This window comes from Miniopterus natalensis, chromosome 11 (genome assembly GCF_054644295.1).
Source record: "Miniopterus natalensis isolate mMinNat1 chromosome 11, mMinNat1.hap1, whole genome shotgun sequence".
Taxonomy (NCBI): domain Eukaryota; kingdom Metazoa; phylum Chordata; class Mammalia; order Chiroptera; family Miniopteridae; genus Miniopterus; species Miniopterus natalensis.
In genome coordinates, this window is record NC_142091.1 from 30,208,845 (window position 1) to 30,232,274 (window position 23,430).

The 23,430-nt window shown below is 41.5% G+C and overlaps 1 pseudogene; it reads right to left on the reverse strand.

The window, feature by feature from the left end:
• Positions 1-16,040: 16,040 nt before the first annotated feature.
• LOC107532378 (ras-related protein Rab-11A pseudogene) lies at positions 16,041-16,987 on the reverse strand (annotated as a pseudogene).
• Positions 16,988-23,430: the final 6,443 nt, after the last annotated feature.

Genomic DNA, 23,430 nt, shown 5'->3' on the forward strand with positions numbered 1-23,430 from the left:
TTTTTATCCACTCATCTACTGATAGGCACTTGACAGCCAGAGGTTTCTAAAGTGAAATGCAGTTCAGTTGGGGTAGAAGAGCAAATTCCCTGGCTCTGAGGCCTTGCTGCTCAAAGTTGTCCATGGACCAGCAGCACCACAGACCTGCTGCATTAAAATCTGCATTTTCACAAGATTCCTAGATGACCTGAATACACAATAAGTAGTACTACTTTAAGGTGAGGCTCTGCAAAAAGTCCTCTCCCTCACCCATGGACACAAACAATAGTGCAGTAGCTTGGAGGGGGGACGGTTTGGGGTGGAGGGGGTCAATGGAGGAAACAAAGGAGAAGCCTGTTATACTTTCAATAATAAAGATAAAATTTTGAAAAAAGAAGTTCTCCCCCTCCAGTTCCTGCCTAAATGCTTAACTTTCTTGCTCCCACCTCCCTCTAGTTCCTCCACCCCCTGGGCCAATCCTAAATGTTGCTCTGTTCATCTAGTTCTGCCTTTTCTTGAAATCTAAAGCTGTGGGGTGGGGGTGGGGGTGGGGGGTGTTATATTATTAAAGGGATTCAAATGGAAATTTTTTGGAAAAATAAAATATAGCCCACGTGAAAGAACTTTTGCAGTTCCAATGTCATGTTGTTAATATAGAAGTATAAACATTTACTATGTTTATATTGGCTTGCTTGTAAAATCATCATCTTTGGTTATATTTAGGAACGCGATGGCTTGGAAATACACTGAAACACTCTGAGAACAAAAATATTTTTTCCCTTCTCTCTCTGGAAAATAAGAAAATCTCTTTTAAAAAATCCCAGTAGCATCTTGCCCCTCCATTATTATCTACCACTATGCATTTCTTCCTCTTACCTTTCTCTCTCTCACTATTCTTACTTCAATTTCCTCAAATCATTTTCATTTTTAAAACAGAATTTTTCTCATTACTCATTCCTTATAGTAAATTTAAGAAATAAAGAAGGAAAAGAAAACACAACCAGAGCCCCATCATTATGGAAACAGCTATAAACTTTTAATATAAAATTATCATAAACCTTTTTGTGCATATATTTGTTTAAAAATAGGAGAATTCAGAACATAATAATTAGTATCTACTTCCTTTTAAATGGAAGCATAAATTACTGATTTCTTTACACCTGGGAGCATAAAATGGACAGCATCATTTTTATTAAATTCTGCCATATGGATGGTACCATGGTTGATTTAATAATATTTCTATTGCTGGATATTTAGGCAGTTCAAACTTTTCACTATTAAAAACAACATACTACATCATTAATGATGTTCTTAAAAAATTATTTAATTAAATTATGAATACATGAATGCATTATTACACTTGGGGAAAAAATTTAAAATACAAATAACTCTCAATTCTTTTTTTAAAAAAAATGTTTTTATTGATTTTAGGGAGAGAGGAAGGGAGAGGGATAGAGAGAAACATCAATGAGAGACAAACATCGATCGGCTGCCTCCTGCACACCCCCTACTGGGATCAAGGCTGCAGCCCGGGCGTGCGCCCTGATCTGGAATTGAACCGGTGACCTCTCGGTTCCTGGGTGGATGCTCAGCCACTGAGCCCCACCAGCCGGGCCACTCGATTCTTTCTGGCCATCGTTTCCAACTCCGGTTCCCTTCCCACCTTGCCAGAGGTAATAACTATTACCAGTTTCTATGCATTTAACGCTTAACTATGTAACCATAGGAAACAAATTACTCTTCCAGGTTGTTGGTTTGTTGTTGGTTATTTTTACACCAATGGTATAATACAATACCTAACATTCTTCAAATTGCCTTTCTCACTAACCAGTGTTTCGGAGAGCTTTCTGTATTAATGCTTATAGATCTACATCACTCACGGTAGCTGTTGCACAGTCTTCGGTGTTAGGAATATACCAGGGTTTATTTAGCATGTGTTGTAGCGAGTGACTTCACGCTGTTTGTTTTCCTCTCTTGTAGGAAGAACACGCTTGCATGTTGTTGTTTGTACGTGCGTGTCTCTAGCGTAGATTCAGAGAAGCGGCGTTGCTGGATCTCAGGCTCACCTACTTCTTCCTATGTGTGAACGAGAGGAAAAACTCTTGAAGATCCTGGAGGAAAAAGTATAGTTTTAGAAGCCTGAAAATGACCCCCCCTCTCTCCATATTCTGCCTTTGGCTTCCAGTATTATCTTGAAGTTTCTAGCTAGGGTGGATGAGTGCAACTGATAAAGAAAAGGACATCCCAGGTTTGGCTGAGTTTAAGATCTGCAGACTCTCTTATGGGAGGGAAGCGTGCCCATGGTGCAAAGTGGAGGTGCCCGTTTTCAGGCCGGCTCACTCCCACTACAGCTCAGTGAATCCAATCGACAACTCGGCTTTGGATAGGTGCACATGGGGGTACAGAGCATAGAATTAGGTGCTAGAAAGATTGTGGTAGATGACACGGCCTCTGCTCTTGTAAAGGAGAACAGACACCCATTCACAGAGAGATTCAATAACAGTTACAAGCCATACACTGTGTCAGGCAAACTGACTACAGCCATACATTGTGTCAGGCAACTTAGTGTGAGGCACACTGACTACAGCCAGGAGTACTGGCGAGTGAATACCAAGTACTCTTCACCTTTCACCTGGGCTATTGCCCCAGGGTTTTACTTGGTCTCCTCCCCTATAGTCTCTCCCTTACAACCCATCCAGTTGACTGCTGATAAACTAATCTCAAGGCTACTTTCATGGTATCTGTGATCTTGTTCGTTCCCTTCTCTTATTCTGCCTGGTAAACTTCCTCTCTTCCTTCAAAGACTCAGCTCAATAATGTTATGGCAGTAATCATTTGCAATAGATAAGTGTATCACATCAACACACGGTACACTTCACACTCACACACTGTTACATGTCAATTATATCTTAATAAAGTTGGGGGGGGAAAGACTCTGCTCAAACTTAACATGTATTGAGCACATACTATGGGCCGATCGCCTCTTCTGAAAACTTTCTCTGGCTCTAGGCTCTGTGAGTTACTCCCTCCCTGCAGCTCTTCTCTTGTGACAGATCCTACTTTATTGTGATTACGTATTTCTTCTCCTGGCCTACTTGTACTGCAAACTGTGAGCTATTAAAGTACAGGGCCTCTAGCTTATCCACCTGTGTATCCCCAGCACCCAATACGAGTATATGGCTGATGCCCGACAAATGTTTGCTAAACTCAAAGAATGGATAAACAAGCTTCCCAGACATTTGTACACTGGTTTTCAATGTACTTTTAGAATTTGGAGGTTAATTCTTGTATATAGGTGGCTGGAGCAGAGATAGTCTTTGAGGTGACTAGTCTTAGATCTTGAAAGGAGAAGCTGGCACTTGCCTAAAGCCCTTTGATCACTTCCTGCTGCTCTTAGGTTGAGTTCAAATATTTTAACTTGACTTGCAAGGTTTCACATGGCCTGGAGGCTGCCTACCTCACCAGTATCCTTTCACACCATTCTTCCTGGAGCTCTTTACACTCCAGGCGCATAGTCATTTTTTTTCTTCCTCAAGGGCATCAGGCTTCCTCATCAGAGATGACTCATACCCATGTCTCCCCACACCTGGTTAAAAGCCACTCATCCTTCAGATCTCAGCTTAGCTGTCACTGCCTAGGGAGGCCTTCCCTCAGGCACACAGGAGGCTAGCTTAACCTATTGTCTGCTTGCATAGTGCTCTGTGCTCTTCTTTTTTACAACACATTATTATTGCAACTTGATTATCAAGTGTGTAACTACTGAATGTTTGTTTTTCATTTCCCACCTCTTAACTTCAGACTCCTAGGTTGATGAGGGCAGGATCTGCATCTGTTCTGCTCCCTGTTTTATGAAGGGGCTTTACCTATGTTGTTTTATTTAGTGTCCCAGTCCTGTGAGATAGGTACCTCATTCCCTTATTTGACAGAGGAGATGTGTAGTACAGTCAAGTCTTGACCACAGTTCCATATGCATTATTGAAGGATTAAAAGGGCCAGACATTCATTTATTTGGGATTTAGATCCTCGGGACCTGAACTGGAGTCCCAGTTGTACCACTTAGTAGGTTTCTAATTTTGGGTAAGTCTCCTTATCTGTATAATAGAGATATTATAATTTTCCTTAGAGGATCAAATGAAATAATACATATAATACATATATATGTGTGGGTGTATATATGTGTATATATGTGTGTGTATATGTATGTGTGTGTAAAATATATATATATGTATGTGTGTATATATATATACATATATGCATGTATGTATATGTATATATATACATATACATATACATATACATATGTGTGTATATATATATGGCATGTCTGGTAGACCATAATCCACTCTACAAATATAAGTGAAACGAATAGCATTTCAGCAGGCTCAAGTCCGTAACGGCTGCTGCTTATCTGGTCTGCTCACTCTGGGTATCAGTTTCTTGAATAAAGTGATCAGTTTGGAGACGCTGAGTCCAGATGTCTCTGTGTGTTATCTAGAGACGGTTGTTAGTCCAGACTTATATTGATGACTAAAAGATTAATTTAGAATAACTTCCATCTTACGAGATGAGAACTATACATTTTACTTTTACATGATTATAAATAAAAGGCAAATAATACGCAGTGTGTTTCTAGTATTTAACCTCTAGTCCCTGCTCCCCAAGGAACTGTTGAAATGGTTAGGCAAGTGTCGTTAATGATTAACATTAATGGTTAAGAGTTTAAACTTTGGAATCAGAGAAATGTCGTTCAATTCTCTCCGCTCTACATTTACCAACAAGGAGGCCTTGGGCAAGTTACTTAACTTCTCTAAGCTTCATTTATACATCTTTAAAATGTATCTACCTCTTCAGACTCTTGCAAGGATTAAAACAAATAATGTACGTAAGTGCCTGGAACATAGGAAACGCTCTGTAAATGGAGAGAGTTGTTATTACCAATCTCAGTATGCTTTCTTTCCTGGCTTGCTGATCCCTATACACCCATTTATTCCATTTTTCTTCCATTCCACTTGGAATGATGACTTTCAGGTGTCCTGGTCTTAAAGATGAGTGCCAGGAACTCTGCCTCTCAGTCTGCAACCGCTCCCAGTGGAGCCAAACTTACATAAAGGGAGAGCTTTCCTTCCGTGCATCCGCACCGTGAGAGACACTTATTCCCTCTGGCTTCGGCCAACAAAAGGATATGCAATTTGGAGCGGCAGTAAAAGGGAAGTTTTACTGTTCAGTCATTCCATGGCTACTATCACATCAACTATATAAGTGATTCGATTCGTTAATTTTAAAACAGGAGCCTTTCTGTAATTTTGAAGTAGAAGTCAGAAATTCTAGCCATAGCATTGCATTTTGGTTTGTGTATGTATTTTCACCTGAAATGCACTTAATGAGACCTTACCGTGTTCTCTTTTCTGGGAAGAAATACAAAGATGAGATTATCTTTCCCTGAGTAGAACTTAAATACTGTGAAGGAAATAGACAATGGCACCAACAATAGAAGGGAGTGAACAAGGAGGGCAGGAAGGACCACCTGAGCGTGGTGTCCTCTAGTCTGGATTGGGATCCATGTGTATGGGGTGCTGGGGTAAGGGAGTTAAAAGATCATGGACACTGGACTGAACCTGAATCCTGGCACTTGGACTTATTAAACTACCCTGAGCAAGCCACTTGCCCTCCCTGAACCAACTTCCTCCTGTGAAAAAGAGAATAATGCTTACCCTAGAAGATTGTTGTGAGGACCAACTGAGATAAAGTACCTACCAAGCACCATGCGGGGCTAATTGTAGACAATAAATATTAGAGCCCCTATAAATCTTATTATGATTAACACACCAAGGCTTAGGTAGTATTAAAAATCTTGTCAGGATATAGGGTCAGTGGAGGAAGCTTAATGAGAGATCTTAACTTTCATCTCAGCAGCATGGTGGACATGGAGCATCTTCTCAGCCATGCAAATGTGAAGTCCTTCCTGCTACACAGTTGCCACTTTTCTGACACAAATGGTGACATTCCTGTGGTCACTCCCCTCCCCTAGTGAGGTATTAGGTGGTGGTTTCATGCACACCCCGTCCAAGAGGGTGGGTTATCTGACGGTAACAGAAACAGGAAGATCAGTGGTTTCAAATTGAGCAAAGATACTATGTGTTTTACAGTAAATAGCTCTTCCATTTTTTATCAGTTCCTTGACCAAACATGAAGCAAATTGTGATGTGAAATGATAAGGAAGCTGAGACAGAGCTTTGGAGAAGCTGAAAGCCTCCTGGATCGATGTTGGAGGCATGTCCTGTAGTCCCCAGCACGCTGGATGAGATGATGGCTGAAGACAACTTTATGGACAGACTGACTGCTCTAGCAGAGGGGTGGAAGGAGAAAGGAAGCCGGCACCTTCCTGGATGAAGCTGCATAAGAATCTCTCATGCGATTTGACCAAGTTAGGAAAGTAATCCAGGTGTAAATAAGCAGTTACTGTGTAGAAGCGAACTCAGCTCATTTATTATGAAACTCCCTGATTCCTGAGAAATATGGGGTTTCTAGCAGGAGGAAATGAGATAATTTGTGATATAATGGTTATTATTCATAAGAAATACCACCATGGTTTTTCCTCTGTTTCTAAAAGCATTATTCTCATAAGGAAATTATAACACCAAAGGCTTTATTGGTATTGATATAGTTGTATCTGTGTTCATCATGATGATCATCATAACAGTGGGTACCATTTTTAAGATTCCAGTTTAGGTCATGGGGATCCATGGGCTTCCATTCAAACTATATGACCCTTGGCAAGATGCTTGTATTCCATCTTTAGGCTGTAAGCTCCATAAGACTAGAGGTCTTTTCCATCATCTTCAGGACTGTATCCTACCCAGAGCCCAGCAAAGTGTGCAATACATGACAGGTGTTCCATCAATATTGTTGAAACATTTAATTCAACATTCATTATCTCTTTTAATACAACAACCCTGAAAGCTCAATATTATTAGCTCTAGTTTGTGAACAATAAAGTTGACCTGCTTGTTTCAAAGCTATCTACAGAGTGATGTAACGGGGTGTTACAAGGGTGGGAGAAATTTGCTCAATTATCACATGATCTCGGAGCATAATATGGGAGAATCAAATAGAATAATATTGTTTACGTGAAGATTCTTTTTATGCTTCCACAGAATGGGAATGAGTAGCTTTCCTGTTGGCCATTTGACTAGAGAAGGAGCTCAAAACCATGTTTATGGGGAAAGGTAGAATCAAATGGAGATGTCTGGTCTAGAGAGGAGAATGTTTGGGGGACACAGTAACCATTTGCACATAGCCCAGGACAGACTCAGAGCATACAAGACTTTCTTGACCTATACAGGCTGAGGGGGCAGAACACAATGCAACTTTTAGGGAAACCGATTTTGGTTCGACACAGGGAAGAACACTCTAAAGCCTTCTTCAGTTTAAAAATAGAATAAACTACCTTGGAGGTAGTAAATCCCCTGTTGTTGAAGATGTCTGAAGTAGGATTACATGGTCACTTGACAAGGGTATTGTAAAAGGGATTTAAACATTGGCTAAGGGGAGAAAGGCACTGGACTAAATGAATATATCCTTGATGTCTCCTAAAATCTATGATTCTATAATCCTGTATTTGAAATTTATAAAGATGGCATACAGAAATGATTGTTTTTAAAAGGAAACTAAGTGATAGATTAGGTTATATTCCATTAGCCTATAAGGTGCCCCAGGGCAGGATATCCATCTATGTGAAACAGCACTGTGTTCCCAGCACCTATGGGCCGTGCTTGGCCCATACTATGCGTTTATTAACACGCACTAAATGAATCATTTGGAATCTTGGGTACAGTAGGGAACCAACCTACCAAGCTCTGAGCATTGATGTGCCAAGAAGTTATGGAGTGTGATGGGAATGAAAACTGAAAGAGATCAACTTACCTGTTTCCCTTTCCTATGTAGATTATAAGTTTGGTCTACAGGGAACTATTTCCATTTATTTGTGTTTTAAATGCTGGACTCACATAGAGTCTTTGCCTTGATGTGTGTATTTTCTGTTGGCCTCACTAGCTCAGGACCTGTTTGTAAGTAGACCACGCAAAAGTCAACTTGGGGAACACTAGAATGAGAGGGCCAGCAGGGGCCTGAGAGATGCCCTCCTCTACCCTCAGGAGTGATGGGGACATAAATTAACAGGCAGAAAATCATAATCCATAATGGGGAGCCACCCCTAGAAGTGACACTGAAGAAACCCCAGTGGGGAACAGTGATTGCGTCAAGCATTGTGCCTGGTACCTATCAGGGTGTCAATGCAACTTAGCAAATAAATGAACAAATGGAGCAGGTTGGTGTCTAGGAGCGGTGCTGGACTTGGGACCAGACAGCTTGGGTTCTCCTCTGGATCTGCCTGTCCCTCACTGCCTGTGTGACCCTTGCATGTTCCTTACCCTCTCTAGCTGTCATCTGGGGCTACGTGGCATTCAAGCAACTCTCTTCTTTGGGGGATAGTTGTTATAGAGGCAGGAGAGCATGACTGTCTCGACTAGTTGGTAGCAGTGGAAGGTGGCAGCTACAAGGGCCATTTTAAACGAGTGGAGTGAGTAGGATGGCATCTGTAATGGATGTGGGACGTGAAGGAGGGGAAGTGGTCAAGGATGATTCCTAGATTTCTGCCTTCGGCGGCTGGGTGGATGGCAGTCATGTTTGCTGGTATAGAAACAAGCAGGCAGGAGTGGTTTTGAGAGGAAGCTAATGAAACACACCTTGTGCTTCAGAAGCCCACACACTCAGAAGGATCCTGGCCCTTTGGCTCTCCCCCTACCTTCTCGAGTGCGAATGGGTCCCTTGCATGAGAGGGTGGGCAGTCCAGGCAGCTCAAATGTGACAGAGACCCCTGGTTATGCTTCTGGGTGCTGGAATGCTCAGGAGCTGGTGTAACTCAGACTTAAATCCTTACATCCATCTTTTCTCTTATTACTATGGCAGTTCTGGGGCCCACGAACCTAAAATTATAAAGAAAAAGAAGAGAACCAGGGGAAGCTTCAAGATTAGAAACTGGTTTCCTGCCAGAGTTTTGCTTCGTTTAATGTACTCACCCACACTCTCCCTGGTTTCCAAAGACCTACTGCAGGCTCGGCTCCTGCAGTTTATGGCATTGCCTCCAGGCCTTGGTGCTGAGTAAATGAAACTAAAAAGGATTTAAAAAATGGAACTCCCTGAGGACTAGGGGTGGCTGGGAACATGTGGCTGAGTGGCAAACTGAGGGACTGGCACAGGGATCAATAGGCAATGGAGAGAACAGAGCTCCCACTGAGTGGCCACTGAGCTCCCACTGAGCTTGGCTTCATTTAAGTGCTGCAGGCCCAGGTACAGTGAGCTGACCTCAGTAATGCCAAGCTGGAGTATAGGGAACAACCGACATCCCACGGCGTCTTCTGAACATCCTTGTGTAGAGAATAGATTTATTATTTTTGTTTCTAATTACAAAAGCAATATATGCTCATGGTAGAAAAAATGAGAAATTCAGAAAAGAAAAATAAATGACGACTCAACCGTAACCCTACTAACCACTCTTGCCATTTGATGAATATTTACTGAATGTTGACTAGTAGAGGCAGGATTTAAGGCCCACAACCTTGAGATTTAGGTAGTATTATTATTCCTTTTAATCAGTAAAGGAACTGAGGTTCAGAGAGGTTGAGATTTGCTTGAAGACACACAGCTGGCAAGTGGTGGAGCCTGGGTTTGAACCTGGTCCTGCATCCCATTTTCTCACAATACTTTTGTTTGTCTCGATCCATGGATAATACCAGAGGGGATGCCACTTGTCAAATAATCCCAATTTGCAGGTGGGAAATACTCCACAGCAAAAGATGATTAAAAAATGTGTCTTATCTTTCAAGTCTTGTCACACTTCCTGAAGTTTTGTAGACTCATCCATTGCAAAAGTGGTGTTCTGATTCTTTGCCCTTTCTGACAACCAAAACAGAAAGCAACTTTCCTTCCATTACTTGGCTTGAAGCTTCCTTCTGCTTCTGCCCAAGACAGGCTGTGGTTAGCACCCACTGCTTAACCTCTTCCTCCTGCAAGCCCCTCTTCGAAATAGAGCATTTTGTTTTGACCATTTTGACACCATGGACATTCTGTGACCCTAGCTATCAAGCCAATCACTTATAAAAGATGAACAAATAATGTAAAAGCCTTACCCCATTTCTAGGCTTCACCGTCTCTCACCATATCTGACTCCAGCCCCATTCTTGAATCCTCCATCTGACCCTCACTTTACCCTGACGTTAGGGTGGGTTTTTTCCCCTCACAGAGTACTTGACTTTTTAAAATTTTTGAAGGCTTTTTTTTTTTAATCCTTCCACAAGTATATGTTTTTATTGATTTTTAGAGAGAGAGAAACATCAATGTGAGAGAGAACACATGGATCAGTTGCCTCCCGTACACGCCTGGACCAGGATCAAACCAGCAACCTAGGTATGCGCCGATTGAGATTCAATCCTAAAACCTTTTAACGCATGGGATGATGCTTCGAACTGAGCCACCCGGCCAGTGCTTGAAGTTGAAGTTCTTTTATTGGATGCACACACATTAAGAATTAACCTTTTTAATGAATTGACCTTTTTGTCAATGTGAAATAACCTTATTTATGTCTGGTAATGTTCTTTATCTTAAAAAAAAAATTTTTATTGAATTTATTGGGGTGACATTGGTTAATAAAATTATGTAGGTTTCAAGTATATGATGATTTTTTAAAAGTTGAAAATTTAATGCTTTATTCTTTAAAGAAATGAATTAAGTGTGAATGTCAAAATATCACTGGCATCAAAATGACTTCAACAAAACATCATATACCCAGTGTCGAATCCTGATTACTCAGCTTTGTCCCCAGCCAGTGTCTTGCTGACAGCTTTAGACACTTCCTGTGCGTCTTCCACTGTTACCTGGCCCTGATTTTGGTCAAGTTATGTAACTTCCTTGTGTCTCAGTTTCCTTGTTTGTTAAATGGGGGATAATAATAATATCTATTCTATAAGGTTGTTGTGAGATCAAATACTTGTAATGCTAACGTTTGTAAAGGTCTTAGAATATGACTGGCATATTATAAACACTAGTAAATGTTAGCTACTTTTTAAAATAATATACCTTTATTGATTCCAGAGAGAGGAAGGGAGAGGGAGAGAGAGAGATAGAAACATCAGTGATGAGAGAGTCATTGATCGGCTGCAGCCTGCAACCCGGGCATGTGCCCTGACCGGGAATCAAACCCTGATCGCCTGGATCCTAGGTGGATGCTCAGCCTCTGAGCCGCGCCCGGCTGGGCAATGTCAGCTATTAAGACAAATGGAGTTGTCTGTCCATCTTGTCACTTCAAGGGCCAGTAGTCTAGATATATTTCTTTTAAACCTTTTTTTTTTTTTGTATATCTTTATTGATTTCAGAGAGAGGAAGGGAGAGAGAGAGAGAGAGAAACATCAATGATGAGAGAGTCATTGATCGGCTGCCTCCTGCACACCCCTGCCTGGAGACTGAGCCCACAACCCCAGCATGTGCCCTGACCAGGAATCAAACCTCAATCTCCTGGATCCTAGGTCGATGCTCAACCACTGAGCCATGCCTGACTGGGCAAGATGTATTTCTTTAAAAATAATTTAAAATGTTAGTGGTTTTCTTGTTTTATTTATTGGCATTGCTGAGTAATATTTAAAATTGCATATCACAGAAGTTTGCTTGCAATTACATATTGAATAGACTTTTGTGGGCTTGCCTAAAAACACTAATAACCACTTATAACACTGTGTTTGTGTGTGTGTATGTGTGTGTGTGTGTACACATCCATCTATCTGTTGGCAGTGAAAATGGTATTAGACCAGTAGAGTCAGAATGGACCTTGGTTTAGCAACCTCGGTACTTGAGTTCTGGCTAAGAAAGAATTCAGAGCCAAGAGTCAACCTATAAGAGAAAATTTAGTTAGAAAGTCACAGAGGTAGAAGAAATGGGCTCAGGAAATAAGTTACAGAGGCAAAAGAAGGGGACCTTGGAGCTTAGGAGAGAGAAAGGTAAAGGTAAGGAGTCTGGTGGAGAAGAGGAGGGGGATGGGAAAGGCTCAGGCATGCTCCCAGGAGGGGGAGTGTATGGGTACTCTGTCCTAAGGGCTTTGAGTGGGGGGGCTTAGGGGAGTTCCCAGGGGAGGATCTCAATAGAATGTTCACCAGCTTTCCAGATGTGTCCTTTCAGGATCGTGGTCCCCACTGATTGGTCGTGCCAGGGCAGGGGGTCATTAGTCAGTGCAGCTGGTCCTGAGGTCAGTCGTGGCCATTGCTTGTCTGGTTTTGCTGCTGCTTTTCTGGGCCTGGAGCTGAAATACAACAGAAGCCTAGATGTCATCCCTAGGGGATAGTGCTTAAGGGAGTGGCTGTGCAAGGGCCTGCATGGGAGTTGCCTGAGGCCACTCTTCAGCCCCTGTTCCCCTTCCAAGGGGGCCTACCTCAAGCATGACTCTCGACTTCCAGGGGAGGAAAGGTCAGGGGCGGGTCTGAAACGCATAGCCAGTGATATAAAATGTCAGGGGATTTAAACCGCACGACCAGCGATATGCTAGGGGAGGAAGGATCACCCTGGGGGCGAGATCCTTGTTTTCTCAATTTTGCCCCTTGATAGGCACCAGGGGCTTTCCACCCTGTGACCTTCTGTACCTGGCCTGTAGTTCTTGCTCATGTCTGTCTAACTGCCTACTACATATCTGTCTACATATATATATACATACACACAAACATTATTATTATTACCTTTAATCCTCACCTGAGGACATGCTTTTATTGATTTTACAGAGAGAGGGAGAGAGAGAGAAAGAGAGAACATCAATGTGAGAGTGAAACATTGATCGATTGCCTTCCAGTTTGGGGATCAAACCTGAAAACTGGGTATGTGCTCTGACTGGGAATCGAACCTGCGACCTTTCTGTGTATGGGACTGCGGTCCAACCAACCGAGCCACACTGGCCAGAGCCACATTATTTTTGCAATGAATTTTTGGAGAAGAGTTTTTATGTAGTATATCTAATTTATTTTATACATTTATTTTCCTTCTATTTAACTTTCTTTTCCACAGGTTGGCTGCTAAAGCATTGCCAAGATTCAACATGGTTTTGATGAGCACGCCAGGGATTTGTATTTTATTCCCTGTGTGTGAGGAGCCACCCACGGCTTCAGAGGAGGAAAGTGTCAGTGTAACTAGTGGGTTAGGAAGCAGTGCAAAGGCTGGTCTGACTGGGAGGCCCTGGAGTCAGGGAGATCAATGAAGGGGCTGTTAGAATGAGCAGGCTGAGAGCCTCAATAAAGGTGCCAGACAAGAGGAGATACGTGTGAGGATAATTTGGGGGTAGAACTGAGAGAACTCAAGAATGGAGTGGTAAGAGAAATGGAGGGGATAATTCTAAAAGTTTTTATCTGGGGTTAATGGGAATATGGCGAAACCATTAAGAAAGGCAGCACAGTCTATTGTTTTCTAAATACAGGTGGGATTCACAATTTTCAAGGAAAGGTAAAGATAGTCTGCGAAAAGTCAGAATATAATGCAAGCCTCTTTCTCAAGTGAAAAAATCTATGTGCACCCAGTAATTTTGACATTTAACCTAAAACTAAATGAAGAAAGAAAGAAAGAAAGAAAGAAAGAAAGAAAGAAAGAAAGAAAGAAAGAAAGAAAGAAAGAAAGAAAGAAAGAAAGAAAGAAAGAAAGAAGAGAAAATGGAAGAACATATAGGGTCAATGATTTTCACTGATGATCCACTTGACAGTGCTAATTAAGTACATTAAATGTTACATTCCAGGGAGTGTTGGGCAGATGCTAAGTTTGTGAAACAACACACTCTTTCATCCCTGCAGATGTGGAAGTTTTCCTCTTCCAACAGAGCAGCCAGAAACTTGTTTGGAAAGACCCAAGTAAGACCACAAGCACCCCAACTACATCCTTTCCAAGATGTTAATACTTTCCACTTTCATCCAAGACTCCCAAAGCCTGCGTGTTCAGCGGGCAAAGAGCAAGACAAAGGGACTGCCTTGGTCTGAGACCACATGGGCAGCCAACCACGCAGAAGGGTGTGGCTGAGGTTTCCAGCCCAGAAATGGTGTGCTCTCCACAAAACCACACTCCCTTCCCACCTCCCTCACAAATGCTCCAGCTGGCAGGCAGAGTTTTTGAAAATGAGAATGAAGCTTTCCTATGTTGTGTCCATGGATTCTGTCACCATATTTTTAAAGTCAGAACTCCAGATGAATGACAAATAAATTGTGCTAATCGCCACTAAAGGACAAGATATATATATATATATATATCTCCTCACCTGAGGATATTTATTCCATTGAGGGAGGGAGGGAGAGAGAGATAGATAGATGATGATAGATGATAAATGATGATGATAGATAGAAAGATAGATAGATAGATAGATGATAGATAGATAGATGATAGATAGATGATAGATAGATAGATAGATAGATAGATAGATAGATAGATAGATGATAGATAGATAGATGATAGATAGATAGATAGATAGATGATAGATAGATAGATAGATAGATAGATAGATAGATAGATAGATAGATAGATGATAGATAGATAGATGATAGATGATAGATAGATAGACACCAATGTGAGAGAGACACATCAATTGGTTGCTTCCCACACACACCCCGATCAGGCCAGGGATCAAACCTACAACCCAGGTACCTGTCCTTGACCAATAATCAAACCCTCCACCATTCGGTGTATGGATTGATGCTCTAACCACTGAGCAACACTGGCCAGGGTGGGACAGGATATTTTTAAACACTCTGAAAATATCTACAGTATGTGGTTGCCATGGTAAAAACACATTATTTAGAATAGTGATTCCACAAATATTTATTTGGCACATACTAGGGGCCAGGCACTGTTCTAGGCAGAAGAGTGGTGAACAAAACAGGCATGTTATATCATGGGAATGAGCATCCTACTGGGCAGTGCAGTGAGATTTAGGATCTGGTCCATTAGGTTAAAGATATGATCCAAAAAGAACATGATTGGATAATTATATTGCTGATTTTTAACTTCTAGTTGAATCCCAAAAGTTCAAAAGGACCAATTCTAACCCTGTCTGACTAATTAGTGATATAGTCTCCAACCTCCAGTGGGAAATCTCTCTCTTCTCTGAGTTGCCCTACACTTCCTTTGATCATCTGAAAAGCATTGGGGCATTCTATCATATGCTATAATTATTTATGTATACTTTTTTTCTTTTTAAATCATCACCTGAGGATATTTTTTCCATTGTTTTTCAGAGAGAGAGAGAGAGAAACATCAATGTGAGAGAGACACATCAATTCGTTGCCTCCCACAAGCACCCCAACTGCAGCCAGGGATGGAGCCTGCAACCAAGGTATGTGCCCTTGGCCAGAATTGAACCCAGGACCCTTCAGTCCACAGGCCGATGCTCTAGCCACTGAGCCAAACAAGCAAAGGCTATGTACATGTCTTTTTTAGCAGTCTTTTGTGTTTATTATGATAATTCTTGTCCAGAAAAAAGAGGCCCCTCTCGAATCAACTTTGATGCTTACAAAAATGAAAAACAAAATTTACTGAACTCCATTACCCTATAAAGGCGTTTTAGAAAGTGACTTCCAGAATAATAGAAAATTTTCAAGCTCTGCACTGAGAGAAGAGTGTATGAATTATAAGCTGCTCATTATAAGCTGTTCTGTTGACAAAATGATAGCTTATTTCTCAAGTCTTTTTAGTTTGATTTAATCAAGACCAAGAAGTCTGAGCTTCCAGTGATCAAGTTCTATTATGTCCTACAGTGACAGGCTTTCATGGTGAAAAGTAAACAATAATTGAGGAAACCAGTCAATTTATTAAACCAAGGCTGGTGAAGCCATGGTGTGAAAAAAGCTAAAATCAAAAGACTTAAGACATGGAAAATTCGTCAAGTACAAGGAAGTAATAAAACACAAAAGTGACCACAAGGATTACACATATATTTAAGTCTCAGACCCAGGAAATGGACCACACATAGCCTTTTAGGGGAGCAGAAAAATATCTCATGTATTTTGAAAGCACTGCACCTTTGGATTATTTTCAGCGGTTGGTGGAACTTGAATAGGAACCACATTGTTGTTTGGAGACACGTCATTTTCACGTCTGTCTGGCATTTGCTTCTGGGAAACAGTGCGATATATCTCAGTCAGAATTGTCTAAAAAGCAGCTTCTATGTTGGTAGAGAATAGAGTTGATGGTTCAAGGAATGACAAACCATTCTTCTCTGTGAAAGGCCTTGCTACAACTGTAGGAGCTGCCCTGAAATAACACAAATCACTCTTATTGCCCACAAGCATGATAGAAATGCTATTATCAGCATGATCTCTGAGTTCTTTCAGCCATCACTATACATTTTCATATTTGAGATGTTTAACAATGTCATAAACCAGCGATTTTCAACTGGTGTGCCACAAGAATTTTCAAAATATGCAATACCCAACTATTTAGTCAGGGGCATTGACCTCTTTTCCCTTAGACTGCCAAATAAAAAAATGACAACAACCAACACAAAAGCCATTCATTGAGAATGAATCAAAATTATACCTATTTTTTTGTTGGATTGGTAAAAAATATAATATATATTTTGGTGTGCTGCAGAATTTTCGTAATTAGTTTATGTGTACCATGAGATGAAAAAGAATGAAAATCGCTGTCATAAACCAATAAGGCACCTATAGCTCCACGATAATATGCAGATGTTATAGCTCAGAATCACTCTTGCCCTGCCGTGTCCCATACCTGTAACTTTATTGTTTTCCCATCAACCTGGATGCTTCTTGTTGAAAACTTGACTCCAACGGTGCTCAAGATTAAACTCATTTTGAGTAAATCAAGACAGGAGATTGCTCTTTCCAACACCAGAAGCTTTAGTAAGGTAGTCATATTCGTGGTCGCTGGCACCCGTCGCGAGGCCCAGGAGTGAAGGAATGGGAGCGTCGTCTAACGGCATGGGTGGGACCAGTGGGCACTGCGGCCTGGGGAACCCCAACTTCACCTGCCAAACTGGGTGAAGAACCCCTCCTATTTATGTGTATGTCTTACGAGCCTTTGGAAGCAGACTGCTTTTGCTTATCTCTTCAGATCCCTCTCCTGACACTGCCCTGATTCCCCTCCCTTCTCCTCCACTCACCACGCATCTGATGTTCCTTCTGTGCAGAACTCCTTGCTAGTCCCGACACGTACCAGGCTCTTTCTAGCCCGTGCCTTTGCACACACAGTTTCTTCTGGTGGAACGTACTTTCCTTCTTTGCTTTGGAGAACTATGATTCCTTTTGGAAGACTCTGCTCAGAAGTTACTTCCTCTGCTAAGCCCTCCTTGACTTCTCTGGGTATTGAGTGATCATGCCTCTGGGCCTCGGAAAACTCCAAGTGTATCTGTTAGCTCCTTTACCATCCTGGATTTTTTTTCACATTTTTGGGGGTTTTGTTTTGTTTTTCGTTTTTGTTTTTTGTGGGTCCATAAGCTCTGGGAAAAGTCCTCATTTTATCTATCTGGATCTTTAAGGCCTTGTACCTTTGCCTGGAAGAGGCCTTCAGTGAAAATGTGTGGAATATCTTACTTGCCTTCTCAATTACCAGGGAGATAGCCACGTGACTCTAAGGCCCTTCTCTCTCTCTCTCTCTCTCTCTCTCTCTCTCTCTCTCTCTCTCACACACACACACACACACATACACACCTCATTTGTCCTTGCTAGAAATTTCCCCCAGTGCTCACTCCTTGACTTGAAGGCATCGAGATTTCTGTTAGAACACAAATGTTACACACTGGATGAAGGACCTTGAGACTTATATTCTGGTTCCAACTCACCCTGCAATTAGCTCTGTGACCTTGGCCAAATCATATCATCTCTCTAGGTCTGGGTATCTCCATTGATAAGGTGGAAGTTGAACTCAATCCAGATGATATACAGATTTTTCCCCCTCCAGTGATCAACTTCAGTCAAATGGTACTAGCCTCCGAAGGAGCTTTGTTGAAGGTTGTAAAGCTCAGGTCAGAAAAGACACTCAGCTAGAAAGAATTGACTGTTTCTGACTACTTAGCACAGAAGTGGGAAGTGGGACACATGTGCCTGTTACTTGCTGACATTGAACTGGATAGGTTTTCAAGTTCCTTTTAGCTCAAACACTCCACATTTCATAATCCATGCAGAATTATAAGTAAAGTCAGTTCAGTTTCGCTCAGGAGGCACCTGCCAAGTGTCTGCTTCATTCTATGTACTGAGCAGTGTGAGACAGAAAGAACAAATAATGCCTGGTTGTTGCCTGTAGGGTACTTTGGATGATTAGCAGAGGTAGGTGATAAGTATTATCTCCATGTAGCAGATAACAGAAACTAAGGCTCCACCAATGAGTGGAGGAACTGGGTCTCAGACTAGTCTGAGTTGAAGTGCTTTATACTTTTTCACTACTCCTCACTACCCTTCATTTAAGAGTGTTTCCCATGCCTGATGTATCATAGCAGAGGCCCAGGATAAAGAGTGGGTAATGTTAGAAACCCGGAGGAATAAGTATAAAAGGGAACAGAAGAGTCCAGAAGACAAATTTCACCTGTTGTATGAGGGTTGGCTTTGGCTTCAGCATAGGAAGCCTTCATTGGGTGACATTTATAGGCAAACATATTTCTTCACGTCACATGTGCATCAATTCTAAGATTCTGTCCCCTTAACATTAATGGAGTTGGAGAGAGGTAACACCCCTTCTGGGAGGAAAGAGGTCAGGATAATGATTTCAATCAAATCCCATTGATACACATCAGGCCATAATCCTTGTGCCATGAAGGTGTCTACCAAACGCCACCTGAAGACATGGTCCTATGCACTTGTGAGGTTTGAAGAACTTTTATATCCACTTGGTTTGAAAATGCCAAGATTTTCTAAGTTGTGAGATTTTCTAAGTAAGAGCAGATGGCTGTTCTCTGGGCCATGTGGATGCATCTGGGTGGAGGTGGGGGGTGACCATAAATCTAGAGTGTGGTCTCTGGATTCCACATGTTTAGATTCTTAATGGTGACCAGGCCCTGAGAAAATTGTTCATGTCACTAGACTCACACAAGGCAGGCAGACACGAAGAAAGGAAGTTATTGATTTGTAATAAATTTTCACACTACATGCAATGCACACACTAACATCATATGCTCCAGTAAAGTTCACTAGCAACGTCCTTCCTGTTATGATATTGAGCAACCTAGGAAACCAACCAACAGTCAGGAGGTCAATAAGGGAGAACCCATAGTTGGAGAAAGGAAGATTCAGTGAACTGAATGTGATATTTATTTTGGCTACAGTAACTTTAATAAAAAATAAAGAATGTTGGAGCTGGCAGAGACCAAATTCACCTCAGCCTATTCTCTCATTGCATAAAAGGGGAAACTGAGGCCCAGAAAAGAGCACTGACTTGCCCAAGCTCACATCACTTTCCCTTTCATCCTACAAACATTTATAGCATGTCAATCAAGAATAAAGCCTCATTCTAAGCAAGGTGGAGCCTCTCATAAGCTCAAGAGTCTAGCTCAGAAGATAGATATGAATAGAACCAATTTTCATACAGTATGATTAGTGCTTTAAGATGCGTTGCAAATATTTTTCTATTAAGGGCTGGATAGTAAATATTTTAAGCTCTGTGGACCATATAGTTGCAATTTCTAAACTCCACTGTTGTAGCACAAAAAAATGATAAAAGTGGTTGTGTTCCAGTAAAACTTTATTTATTGGCATTTAAATTTAAATTTAATATTATATTCACATGGCATAAAATATTATTCTTCTTTTGACTCCCCCTTCCCCCAACCATTTAAAAATGTAAAACTATTATTAACTCACAAGCTTACAAACACAGGTGGCAGGCTGGACTTTGTCTGTTGACCCTTGTCTTAGATGAACAGGGGTTCCAAATGATTTTTCACCATCCATGAAAGCATGGTCTAGTTATTGATCCAATAAAAGGGAGAGAAGAGTATATATTTGTCAGTGTCACTTGAAAAGGCAGGGTCACAGAGGTAGGTTTTATTCAAAGGACAGTAAAAGACAAGAAGAGGCCTGAGAACCATAGTTCCTCCCTCACCCCACCTCTGTTTCCAGTGAAACACCAAATGCTTCTGTAATCTTGAGCCAACTTTCATTTGTTTACTTTTCACATTACAGAGACTCTCCAATTTGTGCTGTTTAAAATGTAGATTCCTCTGCAGAACAGCTGGTCCTTTCCAAATTTCCACATAGCCACATTTAGAGGGAATCAAATAGCTATATGGGACTCAGTCCCTCTAGGGTTCAGGTAATCTTTTGACATTAGGGTGCCCTGCATGTGGCTTTAGGGGAGACTGACAGCCTTCCCCTAGTAGATGTGACCGACAGGCAGTGTCTTACTGACCTTTGTATGCCTAGCCCTTCAGAGAAGAGCTTGGCACTTCAGTGTCACTAGGCTTTGTCAATGGCAGTTCCCTGATGAAAAGATATGTGCTCTTTCACCTTATAGGAGAATTCTCTGGGTCTCAGCTTCCTCACCTGTAAAACAGACATAATATCGCCTACATGACAGGTTTTTATGAGATTGCATGTGGACAGAACTCTGTAAACTGTCAAATACTTTATAAGTGATCTTACAACCTCCCACCACTTGCTTCTATTCCTACACTCAACAAGGCCACTTTATCTTTCTGGGTCTCATTTCCCTTATCTCAAAAGCCAGAGGGTGAATTTTATGCTTCTAAATTCCCTTCCAATTCTACTACTCTGGCCCTGTGCCTCGTTAGGAAAGGGGTTTTTCACTGTATGGAGAGCAGTTTTGCATTATGATTGAAGGTGAAGGGCAGGAACAAAGAGGCCAGATAGGGAAAAACAACAACGAGACAAGGAGGGAACCTTAGCCCTAGTCAAGGAGTCACACCAAATGCCCTCCTCACTCATGTCCAGGGTAAAATGTCTGTTTCCTTACAAAGTAAAAAAGCCACGCTCTTTAGCATAGTCCGCATTTGCTTTACCTGGTGAGTTTGAGAATCTCATCAACCTTTTTTTTCCCTCCTTATTAGAGGGGGCTCCCTGGCCAGGTACTTCAATGTGGAAAGCACATTGCTATATCGTGCTTGCTTTTTTTTTTTTTTTTTTACCTCTGCTGGGATGATGGTTTCCACGAAGCTAAACTATGTCACACAGATCTTTCCCTTCTTTCTCTCATTTTCCACTTTCATAAAGGAGTGTGTAAGTCCATTGGCCAGTGGGTGAAATGCTACCTTACCCTCTGAGAAGAGTGACCTTGTTTTTAAGGAGCCAGTGTGAGATAGGAGTGGGCACAGGGCTGGCCTGGCAAACGGGGGCAGGTGAGGCAAGTGAGATTAGAGAAACCTGTTTCTCTCCCTCCTCCACACTCCCGGTTTGAAGTGTTTCAGGAGGGGTAATGGGGATCCAAACCAGGAAGAACCCCGTGGCTCTAAAGGTTGTTTTCTACAAAGGAGAATGGATCTTGGTGGGGCTGTCTGGTGTCTCAGAGGTGGGTCTAAGCCTCTAACAACAGGCAAATTGGAAACCCCATAAATTCTCTTATGACCTATATATTATCAGCCCACAGAGATAACTGATTTACAGAACTGATAACTGATTTACAAAAGAATGATTATATAGTAGGTCACAGTTTCCCACAACTACAGGGGCCTAAGAAACACTTTTCAAGACATCTGGACATTCAGTACATATTATTAAAAACTAGAAATGTCCCAACTAAATATCTTGTGTTAGCCCTAATTATCTCTGAAATGAAAAACTTAACAGTCCTTTGGGTATAATCCAAGCTTTCCCCAAGCTTTCCCATTCCTGTGCATTTATTCAAACTATCCCCTCTACTTTGAAGACCCTTCCCAATCAAACATTCTTTCTACCATGGGGTACTGCTGGTCAAAACCCTACCATGGACCCATTTCAATTACTAACTTCTTTATGAAGAGTTCTCTCATTTATTTGGCTCTTGTTATAGTTACATTTTTATGAGTTTCTGTTTTGCCTCCCCAATTAGAATATGCATTCCTTAAGGCCTCAAACTTATCTTTATATTTCCTCATGTTCAAAATGATGCCTGGCTCAGGTCCTTCAACAAAGTAGGCACACACACACACACACACACACACACACAAATCTGTTGATTATTTGTTTAACTAGAACACAATACCCAAGATTCTCAACTATAAATGGAATGTTTGCACTATTTGAAGTCTGAACCACAAAGAAATTGTTAAAGATTTCAATTCAAAACAAACAACAAACTTCTAATAAATTTCCCGAGTTCAACACATTCCAACTGAGTTTTGCGCCTTCTGCATATTTATCCAAGCAGCTGAATAATTTGAATTCAAATTCTGAATAATAAGCCTGAGGCATGTCAAGGTCTTCAATCATCAAGAAAGATTCAATTATATTCAGACTCTGTGGTTTCCAAAGGAGAAGCATGGACTAATATTTTGAAAAGGCTTTCAACAGGAGGGATCGCACCAAACTGTTTCCTGAATAATGTTATGTCTGAGAATCAGATCCCCTATGTGGCGGAAAGACAATCACTCTAGAGCTGATAATGTAACAGCAAAAGGGACTTTTATTCCAGCTAGCTGGGGTTCGGTCGTATCCAACGCAGTGGAATTCTGACTCGAACCCTGATCTAAATTTACAACAAGCTTATATAGGGTTACAGTGAGCAAGCAATCATTGTCTTTGCAAGAGTTGTAAATTCTTCAGGAAAGGTGGGCTCAGGACGTTTCTCAACCACAGGCGCCTGAAGCTTGAGTGCACCTGGTATTCGTCAAACCCACCGATTTAAGTTAATTCCTAGAACTGCCTCCACCCTCTGCAGTTTACTGAGTCACTCATGTATGCCTTTTGTCCTGCCTCGGGGCCTAGGGGCCTGCCTCTGTCTTGGTGGGCCCTCACAATAAATGTTACTTATACAGAAAATGAAGCCATCACGTGCCTTATTCTCATCCTGGCTCACGAACTCTTGGCTGTAATTCCTTAACCTTCCAAGTAAGTAAGAGGGAGGGAGATGGAAAACATGAGATGGAATGCACTATGGGCTGAAGGTTTGTATCTTCCCCAAACTCATGCGTTGATTTTCTCACCCCCAATGTGATAGTATTAGAAGGTGGGGCCTTTGGGAGATGATTAAGCAATGAGGGCAGAGCCCTCATGAATGGGATTAGTCCCCGTTTAAGAAGAGGCCAACCACTCCTCCCGTTAAGACATCTGCAGAAGAAATCAACAATAATTAGAGGCAAGGAGCACAGGGCCTCTCTGGGGAAAAAGGTTGGAGAAGGAAGTTTGTACAATGAACAAAAGATGAGATCACAGGAGACTTGACTTAGGTTGTAACTAATATGGCATAAAATAAAATCTCAAGCCTGTGAGCTCAAGACCTTGT